General features: G+C 49.9%; 2 long non-coding RNA genes across 7 annotated transcripts in view; one reads left to right on the top strand and one right to left on the bottom strand.

Annotated features, from left to right (window-relative positions):
• LOC147117716 (uncharacterized) overlaps window positions 1-26,920 on the top strand; it is a 698,822-nt gene that overhangs the window by 309,225 nt on the left and 362,677 nt on the right. For 2 of the 6 annotated variants that reach the window (XR_015078512.1, XR_015078513.1), the window contains exon 1: window positions 24,645-25,071. The exons of the other annotated variants lie outside the window; for them this stretch is intronic. This is a non-coding gene — a long non-coding RNA (uncharacterized LOC147117716). Of the gene's footprint in view, window positions 1-24,644; window positions 25,072-26,920 lie in introns of those variants that run through there. 6 annotated transcript variants of the gene reach the window in all.
• Window positions 15,785-25,186, bottom strand: LOC147117717 (uncharacterized). The gene is made up of 2 exons (XR_015078517.1): window positions 25,091-25,186; window positions 15,785-16,062 (listed from the first exon to the last, which is right to left on the bottom strand). It is a non-coding gene; the product is annotated as an uncharacterized LOC147117717 (long non-coding RNA).

Here is a 26,920-nt window from a genome sequence, read left to right on the forward strand (position 1 = left end):
CAGGATGTTGATGGTGGGGGAGTCGGCGATGGTAATGCCATTCAATGTCAAGGGCCGGTGCTGAGACTCTCTCTTGTTGGAGATAGTCATTGCCGGGCACTTCTGTGGCACGAATGTTACCTGCTACTTATCAGCCCAAGCCTGAATGTCATCCAGGTCTTGCTGCATGCGGGCATGTATTGCTTCATTATTTGAGGAGTTGTGAATGGCACTGAACACTGTGCAGTCATCAGTGAACATCCCCACTTCTGACCTTATGTTGGAGGGAAGTTCATTGATGAAGCAGCTGAAGATGTTTGGGCCTAGGACACTGCCCTGAGGAACTCCTGCAGTGATGTCCTGGGACTGTGGTGATTGACCTTCAATCACCCCAACCACCTTCCTTTGTGCTAGGTATGATTCCAGCCAGTGGAGAGTTTTCCCCACAATTCCCATTGACTTCAGTTTTACTAGTGCTCCTTGATGCCACACTCGGTCAAATGCTACTTTGATGTCAAGGGCAGTAACTCTCACCTCACCTCTGGAATTCAGCTCCTTTGTCCATGTTTGGACCAAGGTTGTAATGAGGTTGGGAGCCGAGTGGTCCTAGCGGAACCCAATCTGGGCATCAGTGAGCAGGTTATTGGTGAGTAAGTGCTGCTTGATAGCACCGTCGATGACACCTTCCATCACTTTGCTGATAATTGTGGGTAGACTGATCGGGAGGTAATTGGCCAGATTGGATTTGTCCTGCTTTTTGTGGACAGGACATACCTGGGCAATTTTCCACATTGTTGGGTAGATGCCAGTGTTGCAGCTGTACTGGAACAGCTTGGCTGTGGCGCGGCTAGTTCTGGAGCACAAGTCTTCAGCACAATAGCCGGGATGTTGTCGGGGCCCATAGCCTTTGCTGTATCCAGTGCACTCAGCCGTTTCTTGATATCACGTGGAGTGAATCGAATTGGCTCTGGCTTCTGTGATGGTGGGGACCTCAGGAGTAGTTGATCCCACATCATGATCCCCGCACCCGTTTTCGGCGACAAACAACTTTTTAGCCCCCAATAAAAACAGAAGTGTTGAAAATTTACCGTGCACCAAACTTTGGCCTAGAAATTCAGTATAGCCACTTTTGGGGCGGTAAAGTCGGGCGGCCGCTAAAGTTTGCGCCCGGCGCAAAGTCGCGCCCCCTTCGCCGATATTCAGTCGCATCGCCCCAAGAGGTTGCTGCTGCGCTAAAACAGGCGATGCACGACTATCTTTAGGCGCTAAGCCGCCGGTGCTGAGCGATACCCCCGAGGCCGGGCGCAGCGCCAGTGCGGCAAGTTGCTGATTGACGGCAGACACTCTGGCGCCGGTCAGCTCTTAAAGGGGGAGGGTGGATTTGTTTGCCTGCCACGCCCTGCACACTGCAGCCCTCAACCTAGGCCTGACCACTTCAGCTTCACCTGCACAATGCCCAGGGCTATGCAGAAGGCCAGGGAGAGAGCGCAGCGCTTCAGCGACGGTGACCTGAGGCTGCTGGTTGGCGGAGTGGAGCGCAGGCGCCATGTTCTGTTCCCAGAAGGTGGCAAGAGGCCGCTGCCCAGCGCCTACCGGAAAGCCTGGAGGGAGGTCTCAAACAGGGTGTCTTCCAACAGCGTGGTTGCCAGGACTCCTGTGCAATGCCGGAAGAAGTTCAACGACCTCACTCGGGTTGTCAGGGTGAGTACCCTTTCCAGTGTCCTCCTCATCCCTGCATGTGCACCTCACTTTATGGGCAAAGGGACCTGAAAGCCCTAATGGCCAGCCCTCATCCAGCAGCTATGGGACTGTCATGAAAATCACTTGCACATTCAGCACTTTACACACTGTACAAGCTATTCGACCATGGGAGGCATTGCAGACAAGATCAGGGCTTCACACTGTCAGGGCCAGTCCACCATGGGAGGCAGTGCAGACAAGATCAGGGCTTCACACTGTCAGGGCCAGTCCACCATGGGAGGCATTGCAGACAAGATCAGGGCTTCACACTGTACGTAGAGGCCGTCCTTTCTCTTGCAGGCCAAGGTGGCGCACAACCGGCGGAAACGAATTGACACCGGGGGAGGCCGTCCTGACGTAAAAGAGCTCTCCGACCTCGACCAGCGTGTGGAGCGCATTATGGCAGGCCGGCTGATTGGACCGTCGCCAGTGGAGATGCCGACCCTGTTCTGGGCACCAATGGTAAGGGCATCACCTTTTTGACCTCGCTCGTTCCACTTGCGCCTCAGATCAGCACCCTTTGCCACTGTCCGACCAATGCAGTGAATGGCACCACTCATGCCTCCCTTGCTGCCGCCCTGTCCTCACTCTAAAGCTACTCTTGTGCCTTCCTGCTTTCAGATGGTGAATCGCCAGGTGAGGAGGCGGGCCCTCAAGCTGCCACTGTCAGCGATTCCGAATTCGAGGAGGAGGAAGAGGAAGCCGGCCCATCAGTGCCACCCTCAGCCGCGCCAGCCCATGGCGATGTAGGGGACACGTCTTCCCTGGAGGGGAGCCGGGGGGAAGGGTCGGAGGAGAGTGAAGCTCCGGGGCCCAGCGGCCTGCAGCAACGCGGGAGGGGTGGGGAAGCTCGGCGGACTTCTCCCCAGAGGGTGAGTGCGGCCTCCAGTCCTGCGACGGTCAGCGCAGAGGAGGTGCGGCTCCTGGAGGAAATGGCCGTCCAGGCTGAGCGCAGGCACAATGAGCTCATGGCTGCAGTGGCAAGGATGCCTGACTCCATTGAGTCTTTGTCAAGGAGTGTGCAGCAATTTGGAGCAGCACAGGCCAGGAGTCTACAGGACTTCGCGGCAGCACAGGCGGCGTCGAGCCAAGTGCTCAGTCGTGCCATCCAGTCACTGGCTGTTGTCATGCGGACACAGACCAGGGCCACACAGACACTAACTGCTGCCACCCTCGCTGGATCAGCCAGGCATCGCCAGGGCACTCGCCGCGCAGCAGCAGCCCAGCAGTCTGTTCTTCAGCTGTTTGCTGCGCATGCTGCAGTGCTGGCCCGTGCGAGTGCCAATGTGTCAGGCGACCAGCGAGCACCTGCGATCTGCCAGGTTGGCACCATTCCTGCAGCCGACACTGCCACTCCGCCATTGCAGCTGCCACGAGCCGCTGGACAGACTGCTGCCGCCCAACCAGAGTTGGAGCAGTCAGCAGCCGGCCACTCCAAGGCCAGAGCTGGTGCAGGCCGACCCCCAAGGGCATCTGCCGTCTCGCCATCTGCCCCTCAGCAGCCTTCCCCCAGCCTTGCTGCAGCCACTGGGCTCCCATTGAGGAGGAGCTGCAGGGCGGGCGGGGGCCAGGCAAGGATGCGAAAGGCATCGCCCTCGCAGGGCAAAAAGTAGAAGGTATGCACAAATGCCTGGTGCTTTTTGTAAGGCCGAGATTGGTGCAGTTGTGTTTTTGTAAGGCCGAGACTGGTGTCTTTCTTTCTTTTTGTAAGGCCGAGACTGGTAATTTTGTGTTTTTGGAGGGGGCTTCTCCACATGAGGATGTAATGTGGGAAGGGCAGAGGTTTGCAATAAATTATTGTTGTTAAATTGCACTGTGCATGGTTTTTTGGTTAAGTCCTGGTTGCCCTGCTCGGCTGAGGGCTTGTGGAGTGGCTACATTCATCTGCTGACATTGGCACAAGCCATTCCATGAGAGGGGGCCTAGAACCGACGTTCAATAAGCCGGTGACGGGCGGCCCTTGCACTTTCTGCCTCCCTCCTGTGCTGGTCCTCCTCCTCCTCAGGTGGTCCTCCAATCTCTGGTGGCAGTGGCTGAGTCCTGCAGATAGCCAGGTTGTGCAGCATGCAGCAAACGACCACGAAATGGGAGACTCGCTCCGGCGAATATTGTAGGGCTCCACCAGAACGATCCAGACAGCGGAACCGTTGCTTCAGGACGCCGATTGTTTATTCAATGATGTTCCTGGTCGCTTGATGGCTATCGTTGTATCCCTCTTCAGCAGGGGTGCTGGGCGCACGGAGCGGGGTCATCAGCCAGGTACACAAAGGATAGCCTTTGTCCCCGATAAGCCATCCTCGTGGGTGAGGCTGGGCCTGGAACATGTCTGCCACAGAAGTCTGGCGCAGGATGAAGGCATCATGGCTGCTGCCTGGAAAGCGGGCATTGACAGCTAGGATGAGCTGCCTGTGGTCACACACCAGCTGGACGTTCAGTGAATGGTAGCCCTTCCGGTTGCGGTAATCCTCGGCATTCTCCAGAGGTGCCCGCAAAGCCACATGCGTGCAGTCAATGGCGCCCTGCACCATGGGGAAGCCTGCGAATGCTGCAAAGCCCATTGCACGCTGTTGCTGCTTGGCAAGGGCCATGGAGAAGGAGATGAACTGACGTCTCCTTTTGAAAAGGGCATTGGTCACCTGGCGGATGCAGCAATGCACGGCAAACTGGGAGATGTTGGAAATGTCCCCAGTAGCGGATTGGAAGGAGCCGGTGGCATAGAAGTTGAGAGCCACCGTCACCTTCACTGCCACCGACAGAGACGTCCTGCTCCTCAGCTGTGGCTGCAGATCACCGCCAAGCAGGTGGCAGATCTCTGTGACCACCTCCCTTCGGAATCGCAGCCTCCGAACACACTGCTCGTCAGACATGTTGAGATAGGAGAACTGCTGGCGGTATACCCTGGGTGGGTAAGGCCTCCTTTCCCGACGCCTGTTGCCCCCTCTCCGTCTAGCCAGGGCTGCCACTCTCACGGCGTCTGTGAGCCCTTTGGATGTAATTGAGAAAGCCAGCGTTTACACCCATTGCAGCCCCCATAATATGCTGGCAAACAATGAGATGTCAATGAAGGCAAAGACAAGTGGAAAGCTGTGGCCTGAAGCCACAAGTACCTGTCCGAGTGTTGGGCCAAAGCAGAAAGCTCTCTACCTTGGTCTCTCTGCAAAGATCCATCTCTCAAGAAGGAGTGCTGCGAAATGGCAGCCTTTTATAGTGCAGGAGGAGTGCCCTTTAATTTGCGCCCCCCACGCCCCGCATCGACTGAGCACCGTTCCACTCTAACAGTCGCTAGGGGCGCCAGGCGCACAATGGGGCGTCGCGACTGAATTTCCGGTTGGGGGCGCACAAAGGGCGTTGCATGAGGAAATGACGTCATGATCTGCGCGCGCAGCTGAGCGCGCACAAAGACTTTGCGCCGCCGCTAAATCTTGAGTGAAGTTGGGGCGAGGCGCAGATCGCACTGCGCCCGGCCGCTAGCCGCCTAGCGCCTGACATCTACTCCTCCTAAGGCACTACCGGCTGGCGCAACCAACTGAATTTCTAGGCCTTTGACTCTTGCTTCCCTTTCAGATGCCGAATGACCTACTGGGCATTTGCGGCGCTTTCTGATCTTTATTCCACAGCTGTTAGCGTTTGATACATCTTAGCTGAATTACACAGTGGGGTAATTTTCACTTAACCCGGATTGGACCAGCCGCCCAATTTATACCCCCTCCGGATGATTTTACATACCATTAAAGTCAATAGAAAAGAAAGAATAGCGCCTTTCTCAATCTCAGGACCTGAAAGGGATTCATAACCAATGAAGTACTTTTGAAGTAAGAACAGAAAATACTGGAAACACACAGCCGGTCAGACACCATTTGTGGAGAGTTAATGTTTCAGGAATGCCCAGCTTGAAATTCTGATTGAAACGTTAACTTTCTTTTTCTCTCCACAGATTCTGCCTGACCGGCTGAGAGGTCCCAACATTTTCTGTTTTTATTTCAGATTTCCAGCATCCACAGCATTTCACTTTTGCTTAAGTACTTTTGAAGTGTAGTCACTGCTGTAGGAATGTAGGAATTGTGGCAGCCAATCTGCTCACAGCAAGGTCCCACAAACAGCAATGTGATAATCATCAGATAATCTGTTTTTTTTTAGTGATGTTGGTTGAGGGATAAACATTGGCCAGGTCACCACTGCTGTTCTTAGAAATAGTGCCATAGGATCTTTTCTGTCCACCTTGGTTTAATGTCTTATCTGACAGACAGCACCTCCGACAGTGCAGCACTCCCTCAGTACGGTACTGGGGTGTCAGCCTAGATTTTGTGCTCAAGTCTCTAGAGTGGGACAACCTTCTGACACAACCTTCTATCTCAGAGGTGAGCGTGCTACCAGTGAGCCATGGCTGACACCTAGGCACACCTGGCCATGTAACTGGTTGTGCTTTGCAACCACGATATCGATCTGAAATCATTCTTTATCCATCAGGAGAAAACAGCAGCTCAATCGCAGATACCAGCCTCTACGGTGGAGGATACCAAACACAAGAACATTTTGACTCCGTGCGTACATGTTGCCATTTTTATAGAAAAGAAACCGGGTTCAAATGAAGATTTTCACAAAGTTAAGTTGTGAACCAGCCAAATAATGTGCAAACGGGATTCAGCCTCACCCGTCTGCGATGTTTTAATCGCTGCGCTTATTTGTTACTTCTTCTACTTTTAGCTCCTGGGCAAAGCCTAAAGATGCCTACAAAATGCCAAGCAGACATGTGTAAGTTATTAAAAACAAGCTTACAGATTCTGTACCCAAAAAGAGGAAGTAATTTTAAATAGGAAGCATAATTTCTTAAACAAAACAGACGATTTTCTTTTCTCTGCTAATTGCTGGTCTTGTGGATAGCCTTAAGTGACTTGGAGAAATCAGCAGACTGTTGTTAATGAGGCCTGTGTTACTCTTGTGTTTAGAGAGGTTTCTGTTTGTAAGAGGCTAACAATGAGGTTCAGTGTTGGTGAATGTCAGGTAGACACGGGATCTGGGGGTCTCTAAAGTACTTACATTTTCCGTGCTGCAGGGTTTCCTCTGATAGATCGTGTGGTGAACACGCCTTGTGTTATGGTGGGATAAGGTTCCACACACATTGGCTTCCCTTGTTTATGGGGAGAGGGTGGCACCGTATGGCTCCCCGTAAAGCTCAAGAAGGTCCCACATTTGATGCCGAGCAAGTGCTGAGTTAACTGAGCCCAGCTGGGATGAGCTATCACTCACCCTCCTGATTGCTATCCAGTGATTGCAAGTACATGTGTGAGGAGATGGGATCAAGTTCATCTGTGTCACTGTGCCACCCCTTGCTCTATAAGTATCTGGAGGGCTCTTTATGTCTGTGGAACCAGATTCCAGCGTGAGTCACTGCCTTCTGGAGAGCAAATTGAAAAAACAAATAATTTGCACTGGCACTAAATATTATCTGCAGCCCTTGATGTTATATGAGACGTGCAAACAACACACCAGATTCGTCCTCGTCATTATCACTGGTGCCTGATGTTAAGGAGAGTATTGATGCTATGTATGCTTGGTGTGCTAGCAGAGTCATTTTATAAAGGGGTCACTACTCACTAGCCTTGCGCTCCCCACTGCCACTGGGGGACTGTGTAAAAGTGGCGATATGACGTGGATTATTTTATATTGTGGATTGGTGCAGCCCAGTTTTCTGGGAGGCTGATACCAGCGCAGCATCTCTATGTTGCTCTCCTGTTGTGAGATTTAAAACCTGCCTTCAATCTCCTGCAGTCTGATTGGGCGATGGAGGAGATTGTTCCAACAGCAGACCAGAGACCCGTGTATTCTTCATGTCAGTTTTCTACATTTACTCAATTACCAGTGTGAAGGTGTGCCTGCGGTCCAAAATTACACCCTGTGCAAATTCCATAGATTTTACAAGGGAAGGGCCTTGGTGTATGTAACTGTAGGAGGTGACAAATCACATAAAATCATTTAGGTACGTTTGAAAAATCTGAGAAACAGCAAATATAAAATATTTGGAACACGTGTCAATTTACATACAACAACGACTTGCATTGTCAAACCATTGTGGGTGAATTTTAATCAATTTTATTTGATGGGTGGTTGATAGGCTAGTTACATGAACTGTGTTAGAAATTTGTTTTATTCATTCTTGGGATGTGAGTGTCACTGGCAAGGCATTTATTGCTCATCTCTACTTGCCTTGAGGTGGTGGGCCTTCTTAAGAGTCAACCACGTTGTTGTGGGACTGGAGTCACATTTAGACCAGACCGAGTAAGGGCTGGCAGGTTTCCCTCCCTAAAGGACATCAGTGAACCAGTTGGGCTTTTATGAAAATCCAATAGCTTCATATTCACTTTTACTGATATCAGTATTCTAGTTCCAGCTTTCTTTGTAAAACTGAATGCAAATTCTCAAACATCCATGGTGAGTTTTGTATTCTCTGGATTACTAGTCCAGTAACATAACTACCATACCACCGTACCCCATTATGAGTTTAGGGGGATAGAGGATGAATTAATTTGTTGGGTTGTCTGTGTAATGTATATACCTTTAAGGGGGTAACTACTTTTTACAGCTCATGTATACTGTAGTACCGGCAGTGGCCACACCTGTATATAGCACTGAGTAGTAATCTGTACAGGCAGTTCCAGTGTGAGCCACGTTTAGTAAACACCTGTTATACCGTTCTCCTGCAGTCTGTGTCTTATTATACACGGACACAACAATGGCAACAAGGCAAGTTTGAACCTACCTGCAACTCTGCATCACCTCCCGGGGATTCGTTCCTGGAGATCAGTGGATTGGAGGTCAAGGCCAGAGACTCAGGCGTCGACCACGGGCAACCGCCCAGTCATCCAGCAGAGACTCGAGAATTACGGGGGAGGCTGTCGAGAGCCAGGCTTGGTTTTCCAGTCGAGGTGCTCCAGCGAAACGGGCTGGCAACAGGTAGTGCGCAGACCCTTCCCGGACAGCGGCGGGCTAGAGCCCGACCGAGCGGCACAGCAAAGGGCCGAGCAGCGTCGACGGGGGAGAGAGAGGGCAGAGCGCACAGGGCGCAGCCGGTGTTCAGGGGCCGAGCAGCGTCGGAGAGAGGGAGAGAGCGACGCACAGAAACCCGCGAGGCACCGCCATTGCCACGAGGACCGCCGAGAGCGGCATTGGCAGCAGCGCTGGAGAAGCGCGCGAAACCTACAGGGCACCGCCATTGCCACGAGAACCGCCGGGAGCGGCGTTGGCAGCAGCGGGGGAAGAAGGAAAGCGCGGGAGACGCTATTTTAAGTCATTGGGAGACGCCATTTTAAACCACACCCAAAATGCCGAAGAGTGGCAGTATCACCGCATTTGACAATGAAGTCGAAGATTGGACTACATATGTCGAATGAATAGAGGTATACTGCAAGGCAAATGAGGTGTCAGATGACAAGAAAGCATCGGTATTGTTAAATTTAATGGGTGCAAAGACATATGGGTTATTACGAAATCTAGTAACCCCAACGAAGCCAATGGAAAAGAGTTTTGAATACATAGTAACGATACTACAAGAACATTTAAACCCCACACCGCTGCTGATAGCAGAAAGATTCAAGTTTCACAAACGGAACCAGCATAAGGATGAAAGCAATGCTGATTATTTAACAGAACTGCGCAAACTATCGAAACACTGCCAGTTTGGAGCAGGACTGGCAGATACCTTAAGGGACAAGTTTGTGTGTGGGCTTCAAAGTGAAGGAACCCAGAAACGGCTTTTATCTGAAAAGGGCCTTACGCTGGAAAAGGCTTTCAGCATTGCGGTATCATATGAAACAGCAGCACGGGGCGCTGCAGAGATACAACAGAGACTGCAAGAATATGGCACACATGAAATGTCATATGGAACAGGGAAGTGCTATCGCTGCGGCAGAACAACACACGACCAGAATGATTGCTGGTTCAAAGACAAAGTGTGCAGACAGCGTGGAAAAGTAGGACACATAGCACGAGTCTGCAGGTCGGGAAAGAAAACCAGCAATAAGAAACCTACCAAAGGAAAGTACAAGAAGGTACATAAGATGACGGAGAATAGTTCAGACGAACAAAAGAGTGATAACGACTCCGAAAGCAGGGAACTGAGTTGTCTGAAACTACATCATGTGATCACAACGGAGGATCACCGAACCATTTGGGTCACTCTCAAGATAGCAGGAGTCCAGGTAAAGATGGAATTGGACACAGGATCAGCCCTAACAGTCATAAACCGACGGGACTACGAGCGGCTATTCTCACACATACCCTTGAGAGACACAAACATTATTTTGAAGACATACACGGGGCAAAAAGTCTACCCCAAAGGAAAAATAAGGGTGACCATTATATATAACAGTAAGGAAATACCAAAACTAGACCCGTATGTATTGCAAGATGGAGGACCACCATTACTGGGATGTGAATGGATCCGAAAAATACAACTGGATTGGCATTCCATACAGGCACTGACTGTGGCTGACAAAAAGGATGACGACGTCACACCTGGATGACTGTCAAAGATCCTAACTGACGCGAAAGACGTGTTCCAGCAAGGACTCGGAACACTAAAAGGCATGACAGCGACGATTAAAATTGAAGAAAACGCAAGCCCCAAATTTTTTAAGGCCAGACCGGTACCTTATGCGATCCGCCCAGCCGTTGAAGCAGAGCTGGAGAGTCTGGAACGTTCAGGTGTACTGTCCAAGGTAGACTGGAGCGAGTGGGCTACACCCATCGTCCCTGTGATGAAAAAGTCGTTGAGCAGCACGCCTGGGGAACCAAGGAAGTTTCGCATCTGTGGGGACTTTAAGGTAACAGTGAACCCGGTCCTTCACACCGTACAATATCCACTTCCGCGGATTGAAGATATTTTCGCCTCGCTATCTGGAAGGAAACACTTCACTAAGATTGATCTGGCCCAGGCGTATCTGCAAATGGAGGTAGAAGAAGCATCAAAAAAATACCTCACAATCAACACCCATAAAGGTCTCTACCAATACAACCAGCTGGTATTCGGGGTAGCATCAGCTCCGGCTATTTGGCAGAGGGCAATGGAACAAGTCCTGCAAGGGATCCCAGGGACCCAGTGTTATTTGGACGACATCCTGGTCACGGGCGAAAATGACAGTGATCACCTTGCCAACCTGGAGCAGGTGCTCACTAGATTGCAGGAATATGGGCTCCGAGCTAACCGCCCCAAATGCGAGTTTTTTAGAAAACAGATCTCGTATTGTGGCCACGTTATCGATAAAGAGGGGTTACATAAGTCCCCAGAGAAGATTGAGGCAGTAGTCAAGGCTCCAGCACCGGAAAATGTGTCACAACTGAGGTCGTTCCTCGGGCTGGTAAACTACTACCATAAGTTCTTGCCAAATTTGTCTACAATACTACACCCACTGAACACCCTACTGCAAACTGGGGTGCCATGGAAGTGGAGTGACGAATGTAGACGAGCTTTCCAGAAGAGCAAAACACTAATCACATCGAAAGAGGTATTGGCCCATTAAAACCCAGCATTACCAATTCAGTTGGCATGTGATGCGTCACCCTACGGCATTGGAGTGGTGCTGTCGCACAAATTCTCGGACGGCTCAGAGAGGCCAATAGCCTTTGCGTCACGATCACTAACCTCAGCCGAACGTAACTACGCCCAGATTGACAGGGAGGCCCTCAGCCTAGTGTGGGGAGTGAAAAAGTTCAATCACTATCTGCACGGGCAGAAATTCACCTTGCTGACTGATCACCAGCCTCTTGTCTCCATTTTTAATCCGAAGAAGGGCGTTCCGGTGATGACTGCGCAACGACTACAAAGATGGTCACTTTTTCTAGGGGCACACCACTATGAGATTGAATATAAGGGCACAAAACAGCATGGAAATGCTGATGGGCTATCACGCCTGCCACTGCCTACTGCGGAGGAAGCACCAGCAGTGGATCCTGTCGAAATATTCCATTCGACTATAGTTGAATACCTACCGTTAACTAACGCTTGTATCGAAAAGGAAACCCGAAATGACCCGACACTGTCTCGGGTATATGATTTGACGGTGAAGGAATGGCCAGTACATGGCGACTCACTGTTGCCAGCATTCTCGACAAGGAGAGAACAGCTGTCAGTGTGCCGGGGGACCTTGATGTGTGGATCCCGAGTGGTAATTCCACCCAAGTTAAGGGATAGAGTGCTCAATGAGCTTCATGAGGGTCATCTAGGAGGGGTAAAAATGAAAAGCCTAGCCAGGGCTTATGTGTGGTGACCGGGAATCGATAAACAAATCGAGGACCTGACCAAGAGCTGCTCAGGATGCCAGAGAGTCCAAAATGCACCACCACAGGCCCCTCTACACCCATGGGAGTGGCCCTCATCTCCATGGCAACGGGTGCATATTGATTTTGCTGGTCCATTCATGGACTCAATGTTTTTAATAGCCGTGGATGTGCACTCGAAATGGCCTGAGGTCATCAAAATGTCCTCCACCACCACGGAGAAAACTATTGCAGTCCTACGGACCATTTTTGCCAGGAATGGCTTGCCAGAACAGATTTGCTCCGACAACGGACCACAGTTTGTGTCCGAAGAGTTCCGGAGGTTCTTGAAAACGAATGGGGTAAGGCATTACACATCCGCCCCGTATCATCCAGCCACAAATGGATTGGCTGAGAGGTTCGTACAAACCTTTAAGAAGGCAATAAAGGCTATGTACAATGACAACATTCCGCTGCAGCACAAGGTGGACAATTTCCTGTTCGCCTACCGGAATGCGACGCATGCAGTCACCAACCAGGCCCCAGCCATGATGTTCTTTAACCGAAGGTTAAGATCTCGCCTGGATTTGCTCAGACCAAACGTACGAAGAGATGTTGAGAGTAAACAATTCCAGCACATCCATGAGAAGCCAACAAGGAGCTTCAATGTAGGGCAACCAGTCTTGGCCCACGACTACCGAACAGAAAAATGGCAGCCAGGAACGATATGCACACGGCAGGGCCCACTAATGTACACAGTGGACGTTGGGGAGAGCATCGTGAGACGCCATGCTGACCAGATCCTAGAGTCACAGGAACAAGTCAACCCCATGCCTCGCCCATACGTACCTGGTGATGAACCCGATGTACAGGTCGCATCTACCCCAGAAACAGTAGCATCGGAAGCTGATGAACCAACCGACGACAGGGGGCCAGAATCGCCCCCGCACCAAGAGCAAGACACTCGGGAAAGGCGCTATCCAGAAAGGATCAGGAAGCCTCCCCAAAGACTGAATATATAAATAGACTATTTTCAGCTAATGTTGCATGTTAAAAGTGTTAATTGTAATTAGTTTGATATTTAATTGTTAAATGAGTGTTATGGTACTGTTAATCTAAAAGGGGAGGAATTGTAATGTATATACCTTTAAGGGGGGAACTACTTTTTACAGCTCATGTATACTGTAGTACCGGCAGTGACCACACCTATATATAGCACTGAGTAGTAATCTGTACAGGCAGTTCCAGTGTGAGCCACGTTTAGTAAACACCTGTTATACCGTTCTCCTGCAGTCTGTGTCTTATTATACACGGACACAACAGTTTGGAAGGATACAAGGGAGGTACACAGGAACATAGGCACATAGGCATTGCTCGAGGAAAAAGACCAAGGTCTATCTGGTTCACCTTCTACCAGCATGTCGCATCATACAATGATAATGGAGTTGTTGACCAATCATAGCATGCAATCTCTATCAAATAGTCTACAACAGACTGAGAAATGACACGAGAAAAAACCGTAGTGGTGGAGAGCTTTGGGAACTGTAGGTCCAAAGTCATCTTTTCCTTCCAAGCATGCTACCCTTACAACACTTTGGGGATGAAATTCGACTTGGGTGGGGATGCAAAACGGGAGGCATCACATCTGCCGCCAGTTATATGGCCCGTCCAATATTCCAGTCCATGCAACTGAATATCGAGTGGGGTGTATAACTGGTGGCAGATGCCATGCTGGTGTGTGTATAAACAAGATTTCTGTCTCTGCTGGGCCAAGTGAAATAGGCTTGGGACAGTCTCATGCCAGTTCTTAGTACGTGTGGATCCATATAGTATTGGCCCATAGTTGAGCAATATTCGTTTTAGTGATGTTGATTGAGGATAAATATTGGCCAGGACACCAGGGAGTTTGCATTCCCATCCAAGTCGAATTTCACCCCCGTTATGTCTCAAATTACTCATATACATGTTATATGTAGCAGAAGGGAAAGCTACCATGTACAAGTGAAGTAGATCTGTTTTTAATTGCACTGTGCGGGAAGGAAAGGATTCTACTTGTAACCAATGTTCCTGTGTAGCTGCGCAGACTCGCAGCTGTCTGAAGCTCCTGTGCAGGCCGCTTGCCAGTTTCTCAATGGAAAAACTGAGCATGCGCGGAAGTTTGAATGGGCAGCGCAGCCCCTTGGGAACATTGCTTGTAACTGGGACTTTTGGTCTCCAGCTTGTGTCAGCCTCTGTGTTCAACTACACTGTGCAGAACCAGAGATTGATTAAGAATTCCAAGGGCCCTGAGCACCAAGAACATTTGGGGCCACTTTGCATCCCCCAAACCTAACCCCTCCCGATCCATTAAGCACAAATGTGCAGTAAAATACTTTAAGAAATAGGCCTGTAAAGAAAGACTTGCATTTACATCGGGTCTTTCACAACCTCAGGATGTCGCAGTGCTTTACAGTCAATAAAATACTTTTTGACGTGTAGTTACTGTTGTAATATGCAGGTAATACAGCAACCAATTTGCGCACAGCAAGGCCCAACAAACAGCAATGTGATAATGACTAGATAATCTGTTTTAGTGATGTTGGTTGAGGGAAAGATATTGGCCAGGATTCCAGGGAGAACATTCCTGCTCTTCTCCAGCTGAGAGAACCGATGGTTTAACGTCTCATCCAAACGACGGCACCTCCCTCAGTGCTACACTCGAACGTCAGCCTAGATTTTGTGTTCAAGTCTCTGGAATGGGTCTTGAACTCACAACCTTCTAACTAAGAGGCAAGTGTGCTACTACTGAACCACACTTGACACTCAACCTTACAAAGCTGTACAAACCCCAACCTTGCAAATGCGTACCCTGCTACACCAGTGTAACATTTCTATTATCCACACCTTTGCGACCCCTGTGAGTGTGCAAACCAACTCTATGTCAATTTATGGCTCAATTATGGGCCAATATTATATGGATCCCACATAATAAGAACTGGCATGAGACTGTCTCAAGCCTATTTCCCTTGGCCCAGTCGAGACAGAAATCTTTTTTATACACACACAAAAATAATATTTTTTTAATTGTTTTCCAAAGAACAGACTGCACTTCCAATAGAAGATACTTTCACCCCCTCAGTCAGGTCTGGATTCAAACCCACGATCCTGAGGTGAAAGGTACAGTGTGTTCACTGGGTGTGCTAGCCAGCTCTTCATTGCCAACTGGAACAGGCTTAACTAAATAGAAAACCAACTCACAGTGGAGCATGTTAAGAGTTTTTCGATGTAATGCAAATTTGGACCGGACTTTGACCAGCTAGGAGTTGAATTTTGATTTTGCTATTTGGCCTAGTGTTGTGCACATTTATGAAAGAAGTTTATTTTCTTGAATAGTTCATAAAATTGATATATTCCTAGGTGTTTCTTTGTTAGCACCAAGAAATATGAAAGAATTTGAAAGCCTTTCTGCAAATTTTTAGTGTACATGTTTTATCCCTGTACAAATCTATTCATGCAGCTGTAGGCAAAATGCGAGAGACTAACGGTACGTGATAAGACATTTTTGTACACTTATCGCCATTTTCTTATGGGGACTGCATGTTTATGTTTGCGTGTGCACTGGGGTCGCCAACTCTGGTTCGACCTATTCCTGGCGTTTTGATCACATGACTTTCCGCCTCCAATCACACTCCACCATTGGTTACCCGACACGTCCATCCTCGCAGCACCCCGCGTTCCCACGGCAACTGGAAAGCGAACAGGCTCTTCTTGACCGTCAGTCAAACAGCTTTATTTCCCCCAGCTCCAATATATTTAGAATGAAAGTGATCAAAGATAATGAAAAACAGGTACCATTTATTTTAATGCCCCAGTCAATTTTTTCTCCTGGGTTGCTCACAGCAGTGTTCGGGAGATTAATCCGTAATTCCTGGAGACTCTAGGGCAATCCTGGATGGTTGGCAGCCCTAGCGCGGACGCATGTTTGTATATGCCTGTCTTTTTCTACGTGTGTGTGTTCCTCTTAGATGGGTAAATCCAGATAGGAAGTGTTGCACCTGGAATAACCTCTAATTATTTCCTTCTGATCCAAGTGTGGGTGACTGCATGCGAAAACTATGGAGGTTGGGACAGAAACACAAACAATTCGTCAGTGTTTAATTACCATCAGATCTGCCAGCTGAGATGCAACTTATGAACCACCCACATACTTAGTGGGATTTATAGAGTTTGAAAAAAAATGATAACATTGATAAATCCTGAGCCATAATTGATTTTCAAATTGAACAAATGATACCAGGTACTATCCTCCTTCCCTTCAAATCTGCCATCATCACCCTCTCAAAAAACCCACCCTTGACCCCTCTGTCCTTGCAAACTACCGTCCCATCTCCAACCTCCCTTTTCTCTCCAAAGTCCTTGAACGTGCTGTTGCCTTCCAAATCCATGCCCACCTTTCCCAGATCTCCATGTTTGAATCCCTCCAATCAGGTTTCCGCTCCTGCCACTGTACTGAAAAGGCCCTTATCAAAGTCACCAATGACATCTTACGTGACGCTGACCATGGTAAACTATCCCTCTCATCCTACTCAATCTGTCTGCAACCTTTGATATGGTTGGCCGCTCCATCCTCCTCCAAAGCCTCTCTTCCGTCGTACTGCTGGGTGGGACTGCACTCGCCTGGTTCCATTCTTACCTATCCAGTCGTAGCCAGAGAATTACCTGCAATGGCTTCTCATCCCGCTCCCGCACTGTTACTTCTGGAGTCCCCCAAGGATCTATCCTTGGCCCCCTCCTATTTCTCATTTATATGCTGCCCCTGGTGACATCATCCGAACACACGTCAGGCTCCACATGTACGCTGACGACATCTAGCTCTACCTCTCCACGATCTCTAAATTGTCAGACTGCTTGTCCGACATCCAGTACTGGATGAGCAGAAATTTCCTCCAACTAAATATTGGGAAGACCGAAGCCATTGGTTTCAGTCCCCGCCACAAACTCTGTTCCCTAGCTACCGACTCCATCCCTCTCCCTGGCAACTGTCTGCAGCTGAACCAGACTGTTCGCAACCTTGTTGTTGCATTTGACCCAGAGATGAGCTTCCAACCAGATATCTGCACCATCACCAAGACCGCCTACTTCCACCTCTGTAACATCGCCCGACTCCGCCCCTGCCTCAGCTCAGCTGCTGCTGAAACCCTCATCCATGCCTTTGTTACCTCTAAACTTGACTATTCCAATGCTCTCCTGGCCGGCCTCCTATCTTCCACCCTCCATTATCTTGAGTTCATCCAAAACGCTGCTGCCCGTATCCTAACTCGCACCAAGTCCCGTTCACCCATCACCCCTGTGCTTGCTGACCTACATTGGCTCCTCAATTTAAAAATTTTCATCCTTGTTTTCAAATCCCTCCATGGCCTCACCCCTCCCTATCTCTATAGCTTCCTCCAGCCCTACAACCCTCCGAGATCTCTGCACTCCGCCAATTCTGGCCTCTTGTCTATCCCCTATTTTAATCGCTCTGTGGCAGAACCACTGAATGACTCTGGCTAACTGTACATAATTCTCTTTAACGAGGTTCTAACACCAGCCTAAACCTGTACCATTGTGTTAGGCATTACTGTGTTTTGTATATAGAGTTTGCATGTACGGGGCGTAACCCCTTTAAGAGCGCGGGAAAACGCGGGCAAATGCGATGACATCACGTCGCAAACCACGGGACTGCCGGTCAGTCCTCGTGGCATCTCCGTTGAGTAAAGACCTGTTTAATTGTTCTCTGGTGTCGATCTCAGTTATTCGTAGGAATTCGTCAATTCCTACATTGGTGACCCCGTTTTTTGTGAACGTTTTCACAGAAGAAGAGCACAGCATGGAAGCGAACGCCGTTTCCCTAAAGCTACCGCAGTTCTGGGAGCAGCAAGCGCCCTCGTGGTTTATTCAGGTCGAGGCCCAGTTTGCCCTGAGGAACATCAATGCGGATCAGACCAAGTATATTTACGTGGTCTCCGCACTTGACAGTTCTACCGCCTCTCGGGTCGTCAGCCTCCTCGAAAACCCCCCAACGGAGCGCAAGTATGAAACCCTCAAGGCGCAGTTACTGCAGGTTTTCGGGATCACAAAATCGGAGCGCGCCCGTCGATTACTCGCTATGCCCGGGCTCGGGGACTCCAAGCCTTCAGAGTTGATGAGCCAAATGCTTACACTCCTGGGCTCAGAACGGGAATGTTTCCTATTCCGCGAGATTTTCCTCAAGGTACAAGCTGCCTTGGCCAGATCTGAAGTTGAAGACTGCGCAACACTCGCTGCGGAGGCTGACAGAATTTTCGCTGTAACTCGGCAGAACTGCGCCACCACGAGGCACCCATCCCCCGCAGACACCACCCCAGCTCGTCTGCCTGCTGGGCTGTGTTTCTACCACGCGCAGTTCGGCGCGAAAGCGAAGCGTTGCCGCCCTCCCTGCAGTTTTCCCCCCCAAAAAACCAACGACTGACACTGCGACCACCGAGGAACGGGTCTAACGGGCACCCTGCGGCCACGATGGCGATCAGCAACGCGGCAAAATTGCTCTTCATCACCGATACTCTCTCCGGTCGTCGTTTTCTGTGCGACACCGGAGCGCAGTGCAGCATTTTACCCGCGTCCACCCTTGATGTGCAGACGGGGAATCACGGCCCCGCCCTTGAAGCGGCCAATGGCGGAACAATTCAGACCTTTGGCAGACGGCAAGTGGAGTTGTGCCTCGGGGGGCAACGTTTTCACTGGGAGTTTGTTATGGCCAAAGTTTCCCAGCCCCTCCTCAGCGTGGATTTCCTGTGCGCCAACAGCCTCCTGGTCGACGTTAGGAACCGGTGGCTGATCAACGTGGCAACTTTTAATTCTCTTCCGTGTTACCGCAGTAACACTACGTCACGCACCGTCTCCTGTGCGTTCCCGACTCCTGATGAGTTCGCTCGCCTGCTCAGCGAATTCCCCGACCTGACAAGACCACATTCTCCTCCACAGCCACGAAACATGGTGTGGAACACCACATCACCACCAACAGCCCCCCGGTCTACGTGCGGGCCCGGCGCCTAGAACCTGGCGGTCGCAAAGGCGGAGTTCACAACCATGGAACGGTTAGGGATTATTCGCCGGTCGATTAGTCCCTGGTCTTCACCCCTCTATATCGTCCCGAAGCCTGGCGGCGGATGCCGGCCATGCGGCGACTATCGACGACTAAACGACGCCACCACTCCTGATCGGTACCCGATCCCCCATATCCAGGATTTCTCTGCCCATTTGGCAGGGAACACCGTGTTCTCAAAAGTTGACCTCGTCCGGGGCTACCAGCAGGTCCCAGTTCATCCACACGACGTTCAGAAGACCGCAGTCATCACCCCATTCGGCCTCTTCGAGTTTTTACGGATGCTGTTTGGGTTGAAGAACGCCGCCCAGGCTTTCCAACGCCTGATGGATTCCGTGCTGCGGGATCTCAAGTTCCTCTTCGTCTACCTGGACGTTATTCTAATTACCAGTCCTACTAAAGAAGAACACACCTGTCACCTACGCACCCTTTTTCGACGCCTCAGCCAACATGGCCTGATTATCAACCCGGCCAAGTGTCAGTTTGGCCTGCACCAGATTGACTTCCTGGGGCATCGCATCACCTCAGAGGGAGCGGTTCCTTTACCTTCGAAGGTAGAGGCGGTGACATCCTTTCCACGCCCGCAGAACATAAAAGCCCTGCAGGAATTCCTAGGCATGGTAAACTTTTACCACCGTTTCATGCCTAAGGCGGCACTACTCATGCAGCCCCTGTACGAGGCCCTCAAGGGCAAGACTGGCAAGAACCCGGTAGACTGGACGGATGACATGGCCCGAGCGTTCGCTGACACCAAAAGCGCCTTAGCCAACGCGACTATGCTGGCGCACCCGCTGCCAGGAGCCACCATCGCCCTCACCACTGATGCGTCAGACTACGCAGTCGGTGCCGTGCAACAGCAGTGGGTGAACGGGACGTGGCAGCCGTTGGCATTCTTCAGCCGTCAACTACGGCAGAATGAGAGAGGATACAGCACGTTCGACCGGGAGTTGCTCGCCCTTTTTCTGGCCATCCGCCATTTTCGGTTCCTTCTGGAAGGACGTCCTTTCACTGCTTTTGTGGACCATAAGCCGCTGACCTTTGCAATGTCCAAGACCGCCGAACCGTGGTCAGCCTGACAGCAGCGTCAACTGACCTACATATCTGAATTCACCACGGATATACGACACTTGGCCGGTAAGGACAACCTGGTGGCAGACTGCCTCTCCCGCGCGATCGTCAATACGGTTCATTTGGGCATCGACTGCGCCCTCATGGCAGCGGACCAAGCCTCAGATCCGGAAGTCCAAGCTTAACGAATGGCCATCACTAGCCTCCAGTTGGCCGACGTCAAGTTCCATTCGGCAGGTACCACGCTGTTGTGTGACGTCTCCGTACAGGATCCTCGCCCTATCGTGCCGGTCGTCTGGCACCGCAAAGTGTTCGACGCCATACATGGGTTGTCACACCCTGGAATGAAGGCCTCTCAGAAACTGATGTCAGCGAAATTTGTATGGCATGGCATGCATAAGGATGTCCGCGACTGGGCCAACACCTGCGTGGTCTGCCAAAAGGCCAAGGTACAGCGCCACATCAAAGCTCCGTTGGTCACCTTCACAGTTCTGGAGCGACGTTTTGACCACGTCAACGTGGACCTGGTAGGACCACTCCCACCCTCCCATGGTTTTTCACACATCCTGACCATGGTTGACCGCACCACCAGATGGCCGGAGGCTGTCCCCCCGTCATCCACTACTTTGGCGGACGTGGCCAGGGCGTTCATTTCCTCCTGGATCGCCTGTTTCGGAGTGCCCGCAGATATTTCGTCAGACGGGGGACCGCAGTTTTCCTCCGAACTCTGGAATGCAGTGGCCCAAGGACTCGGTGTCAAATTACACCGCACCACAGCCTACCACCCACAGGCGGATGGCCTCTGCAAACGCTTCCACCGGTCAATGAAGGCCGCCCTGAGAGCCGGCCTCCAGGACGCTGGATGGGCAGACAAGCTACCATGGGTCCTGTTGGGCCTTCGCACGGCCCTCAAAGAAGACCTTCACTCTTCATCAGCGGAGCTGGTCTATGGTCAGCCACTGCGGGTCCCAGGGGACTTCCTACCAACATCGACGGAGCAATGGTCCACGTCTGCCCAGCTTGCTAGTCACCAAGAGGCAGCCAGATGTTTCGCACCGGTGCCCACTTCGCACCACGGGCCGCAGAGGTCACACGTCCCCACGGAGCTTCACAAGGCTGAATACGTCTTTATTCACCATGACGCGCATAGGGATCCGCTCAAGGCCCCATATACCGGTCCCTTCCGTGTGTTGGAAGCAGGGTACAAAACCTTCACGGTAGATGTCGGTGGTAAACCGGACCACATTTCGGTCGACCGCTTAAAGCCAGCACATTTTGACCTCGACCGCCCCGTCGAGACAGCACAACCGCCGAGACGGGGTCGGCCACCCGTCGTCATTACGGCAGACCAAGTGCGACTGCCCGCCAGACGCCTCGAGAGTACAGGAGTCGTTCTGACAGGCTTGTCAGACCCCCTCACCGTTTGACTTTGTCCGTTAAAGCGAATTCTGGGGGGGCGCATGTGGCAGAACCACTGAATGACTCTGGCTAACTGTATATAATTATCTTTAACGAGGTTCTAACACCAGCCTAAACCTGTACCATTGTGTTAAGCATTACTGTGTTTTGTATCTAGAGTTTGCATGTACGGGGCGTGGCCCCTTTAAGAGCGCGGGCAAACGCGATAACGTCATGTCGCAAACCACGGGACTGCCCAGTCAGTCCTCGTGGCATCTCCGTTGAGTAAAGACCTGTTTAATCGTTATCTGGTGTCGATCTCAGTTATTCGTAGGAATTCGCTAATTCCTACAGCTCCACCATTGGCGGCTGTGCTTTCAGCTGCCTAGGCCCTAAACTCTGGAATTCCTTCCCTAAACCTCTCCGCCTCTCTCTCCTCCTTTAAAATACTCCGAAAAGCTATCTCTTTGACCAAGCTTTTGGTCATCTGTCCTTATATCTCTTTATGTGTCTCAGTGTCAAATATTGTTTGATAATGCCCCTGTGAAGCATCTTGGGATGTTTTATTACATTAAAGGTGCTATATAAATTCGAGTTGTTGTTGTTGTGCAATCACTTTCCATTTCTGGTGCTTACTTTCCTTTTTTTTGAATACTAACTAATAAATCCAGACGGGAGATCCAACTTCCATTCAGATCACTCAATTTATAGTTTTAGTACTGTACATGTGTACGTGGGAGACATGCAGTCCATAACATAGCACCAAGCAGGAAGGCTTGGATCACCCTACAGTGCACCAGACCACCAACAAAACAAAATGGGGCAATCTACTAGGTTTGCAAAATTTGACAGTGGTTTTGAAACCTATCTCTAACCTCCTCCAGCCCTTCAACCCTCTGAGAACTCTGCGTTCCTGCAACTATGACCTCCAGTGCATCCCTCACTTCCTTTGCCCCATCATTGGCGACCATGCTTTCAGTCGTCTAGGTCCTTAAGCTCTGGAATCCTCTCCCTAAATCTCCCCACCTCTCTCGCTTCCTTTAAGATGCTGCTTAAGACCTACTTCTTTGACCAAAGTTTTGGTCACATAGAAACATAGAAGATAGGAGCAGGAGTAGGCCATTCGGCCCTTCGAGCCTGCTCCGCCATTCAACGAGATCATGGCTGATCATCCAAACCCTAGCCCCCGGTCCCTACACCGACAGCCATCCCACCCAAGCCCTATCCCCGTAACCCTGTAACCTGTCCTAATATCTCCTTCTTTGGCTCGGTGTCACTTTATTGTTTGACTATGCTCCTGTGAAGCACCATGGGATGCTTTACTACTTTAAAAGTACTGTACAAATGCTAGTTGTTGTAGTTGATTAGCTCCTTTAATAAAGAACACAATAATTATCCTGGGGCTGGATTGCAAGTTATAGGGACAGGCGTGGACTGAGATGATTAAATACTTCATAGGACATGATGGTTCCTGTGCTGGGGGTGGAGACTGTTATCTGTGGAGGGCTGAAGGTCTGAGTTGAATAATGGAACTGTGAAGATGGAGGAATATTCTGGAGTTTCACTTGATTAACTTTGAGGATGATAAATATTTACACACATCTCTCATAATATTTAAATAGGTTGAGTCTCGTTCACGAGAGAATAGATTATACATGATCTGTGGAATGAGTGAGCTTGATGGGCCAAATAATCAAATATTGTTTTATGTTTATTTACTTAAGTGTACATAGGATGCATGTGATAACAGGCATTGTTTGGCCAGTTTTCTGTGCTCAGAGCTCTGAATCTCATTGAGGAGGTGAAGTCTACTGTTTCACACATACTAGTAGCTCCAATAGAACCTCGGGCTTCTTCTGCACGAGTTTTTACTTTCTCACGCAAGTTGGCATAATTCTCCGCTCTTCTCCACCCCAGCGATGGTCAGTGTGTTTCTCACATTAGTTGGAATCATATCCACAGTGCTCCAAAATGTCGGCTATGCTTTTTTGTGGCAATCTATCCTAATTTATGTTGGCTTGTCATGATCTTGACTTAACCACATTTCATACTGTGTGGTAAGTTGTCATCCTAGAACATGTGCCTTCATTGAGGGGGAGATATTAGGAAAAGGATGGGATATGATATGGATGCTTTTACAGAGCTAGTGTAATAGTCCAAAAGTACCTGTCTTGTTTGGATTCTAGGACATGGCTTATTGCCCCTGATGCAGCTATCTATCTCCAATGATAAGCCCATTATTTTATTTGATCGTGTGTTAATGATTAAAATGATAAATGCCAAATAATTAGAATGATAAATAGTCAAAAGGTGAGGACGGGACATCGGGAAACTGCATGAACCATTAAATAAAATTAAAGCCACTTCTTCACTGGCATGTAAACACATGACTGGACTCTTGCCTCACTGTGGGCACTACTCCATCTGTGTGTGTTGGGGTGGAGAGTTACAAAAAGTGACATGGTGATGCGGATTGTCTTGTTTCTCATCTGCTCTTGTTCTTAATAGTGCTCACCTGCTCCATTTAACATGCACCACCTCCATGAGATTGATCACATCATTGGCAGTTTGGGATGGAATTAGCTGAGCTGACAACTCGTGTAAATCTGTTGCAAATGGAAGGATGTGTCAGCATCCATTGGAAAACGAAGGCTGGGATTTTGATGTGAGCAGAAGGGAAACCTCAGTACAAAGTCCGTTTTATTTTCATGTATTTTTTCTTCATGCTTACCACTGAAAAAAAAGTCTGAATTTGACTCTGATTACATAGAAAAAACAAGTATGCAAGTCAAGCCCATCTCCTCTTGTCTTCAAACCTTGCAGCTGCCTTCTTACAATATAGGGCTTTGAACTTAGTTTGTCCCAAGTCCAAAAATAACACAAGGTTTGAATTTCCATCTCAGTATAATATGCATCGAAACATGCGTAACTTTGACACTTTCATAATCTGGCCATTCAATTTTTGCGGGATATAATCTTGGGTGAAATTTTTATATAACTGTTAAAAGGGGGTAGTTTTAACTTTTATCACCGTGCGACAGTGAATCGGCGGCCATGTTTTACACCACGCCCGATTTTCTTCTCTGGGGAACAAAACATTTGGGCGGGGTGCAAAACACGGCCGCCGATTTTCTGTCGCCCGTTTTTATTTGCCCGGTGATAACAATTTAAAATTAAATCCCAAAATGAGCGGAGAGAATCTGTCAGCCACGGTGACGGTGCTTGTACCCAATTTAACTTTTGTACTATCTGCCGGGTGTAAAATAACTTGTGAGCTGACACACCCACTGGCCTCGATTTTAATCTCTGGGGTTTAAATATTGGAATCGAGCAACCTGGTCCCGTTCCCGGCCGCCATAACATTTACAGCACGTGATTCAGGCCCTGGACTTAACATGTAAAAGTCACAACCCGATGATATAATCAGCACCAGGACTTATTTTTAATCTCATCACAGGGAGAGTCTCGCGCTGACTACTGCCTGGCAGCAGCAGCACAGGACTGGATGAGCCACCTGGCCAGAAGAGGCCCAGGTAAGTTTTACAACAGTACCTGTATCGAGTTTTAAGCTCCTTTTTGGCCAGTAGGAGCAGGAGGGCTCTTCCAGGACTCACAAGGAAGCCTTCGGCCTCACCAGCCCCGCCCTTCCCCTTCCCGATCGCTGCCATCAGCTGACTCCCCCTTCCCGATCGCAGCGCGGATACTTCCTGCCCCCCACTCCTGATCGCAGCCTGAGGTTCTCGTCCCCCACTGGCTGTCAGTGACCATTCCCATATATCCTGGCTGTGGCCTCTTGCCATTAAATTTTTGCTCTTGCCCGCTGGCCAGGCAGTCAATCTGGCCAGTTGTTGGGTGGGGGTCTGCACAGAATTATTTAAATTCTGTTAAGATTGGCGGGGCCTCCACTTCCCCGGCCTTGCTGGGTCCTTTGCCCACCACTGGCCACCCCCGCACTCTCCCCACCTCCACGTTAATATCGGAGGCCACTGTTTCTGTGGGGGCTCTGCAGAGAACATCAAAATGCAACCCACGGCAAACCCCCTTCGGAGGGAAACCATCAATTTCAGATCTCTTGCTGCATAACTCTGAGGTGACCTTGGCAGACTGGTTAAAGGTAAATAACAACAGAAAATGCTGGAAATACTCAGCAGGCCAGGCAGCATCCGTGGAGAGAGAAACAGAGTTGTTTCAGGTCTGGGACCCTTCCTCAGAACTGGAAAAAGCTGGAGATGTAACATATTAAGCAGGTGCAGAGACGGGGGGTGGGTGGTGGTTTAGATGGGGAGGAAGGAATTGAAAGAACATACTGTGCTTATGTAAGAAGCAGGAAAGATAAAATGTTGCAAATGGGAATGGCAAAATAATCCAGCATGAAAAATGGGGGCGGGGTTATTATCTGAAATTGTTGAACTCAATGTTGAGCCCAGAAGGCTGTAAAGTGCCTAATCGAAAGATGGGGTGCTGTTCCTCGAGCTTACGTTGAGATTCATTAGAACAATGTAATAGGCCGAGGGCAGAGAGATCAGAGTGGGAGTGAAGCGGAGAATTAAAGTAACAGGCGACCGGAAGCTCAGGGTCACCCTTACGGACTGAACGGAGGTGTTCCGCAAAGTGGTCACCCAACCTGCGTTTGGTCTCCCCAATGTAGAAGAGACCGCATCATGAGCAGCGAATACAGTATATTAAATTGCAAGAAGTACAAGTAAATTGCTGTTTTACCTGGAAGGGGTGTTTGGGGCCCTGGACAGTGGGAAGGGAGGAGGTAAAAGGGCATGTGTTGCATCTCCTGTGCTTGCACGGGAAGGTGCCAGGTGAAGGAGAAGGGCTGTTAGGGGTGATTGAGGAGTGGACCAGGGTGTAGCGGAGGGAGCGGTCCCTTCGGAATGCTGAAAGGGGAGGTGAGGGAAAGATCTGTTTGGTGGTGGGATCACATTGGAGGTGGCGGAAATGGTGGAGGATGGTCCGTTGAATGTGGAGGCTGGTGGGGTGAAAGGTGAGGACAAGGGGAACCCTATCGTGGTTTTGGGAGGGGGAGGGAGGGGAAGGGGTGAGAGCAGAAGTACGGGAAACGGAACGGACACGGTCAAGGGCCGTGTCAACCACAGTAGAGGAGAATCCTCGGTTGAGGAAAAAGGAAGACATGTCAGAAGCATTGGTATGGAAGGTGGCATTGTCAGAACAGACGTGGCGGAGATGGAGAAACTGGGAGAATGGAATAGAGTCAGAAATGGAGATGGAGAAGTCAAGGAAGGGAAGAGTCAGAAATGGACCATGTGAAGGTGAAGGAAGGGTGGAAATTGGAAGTAAAGTGAATGAACTTATCTAGTTCAGGGTGAGAGCAGGAAACGGCACCGATACAGCCATCAATGCACCGGAAAAAGA

This window comes from Somniosus microcephalus, chromosome 5 (assembly GCF_052327205.1).
Source record: "Somniosus microcephalus isolate GS21.2 chromosome 5, FLI_Smic_1.0, whole genome shotgun sequence".
Lineage (NCBI taxonomy): Eukaryota > Metazoa > Chordata > Chondrichthyes > Squaliformes > Somniosidae > Somniosus > Somniosus microcephalus.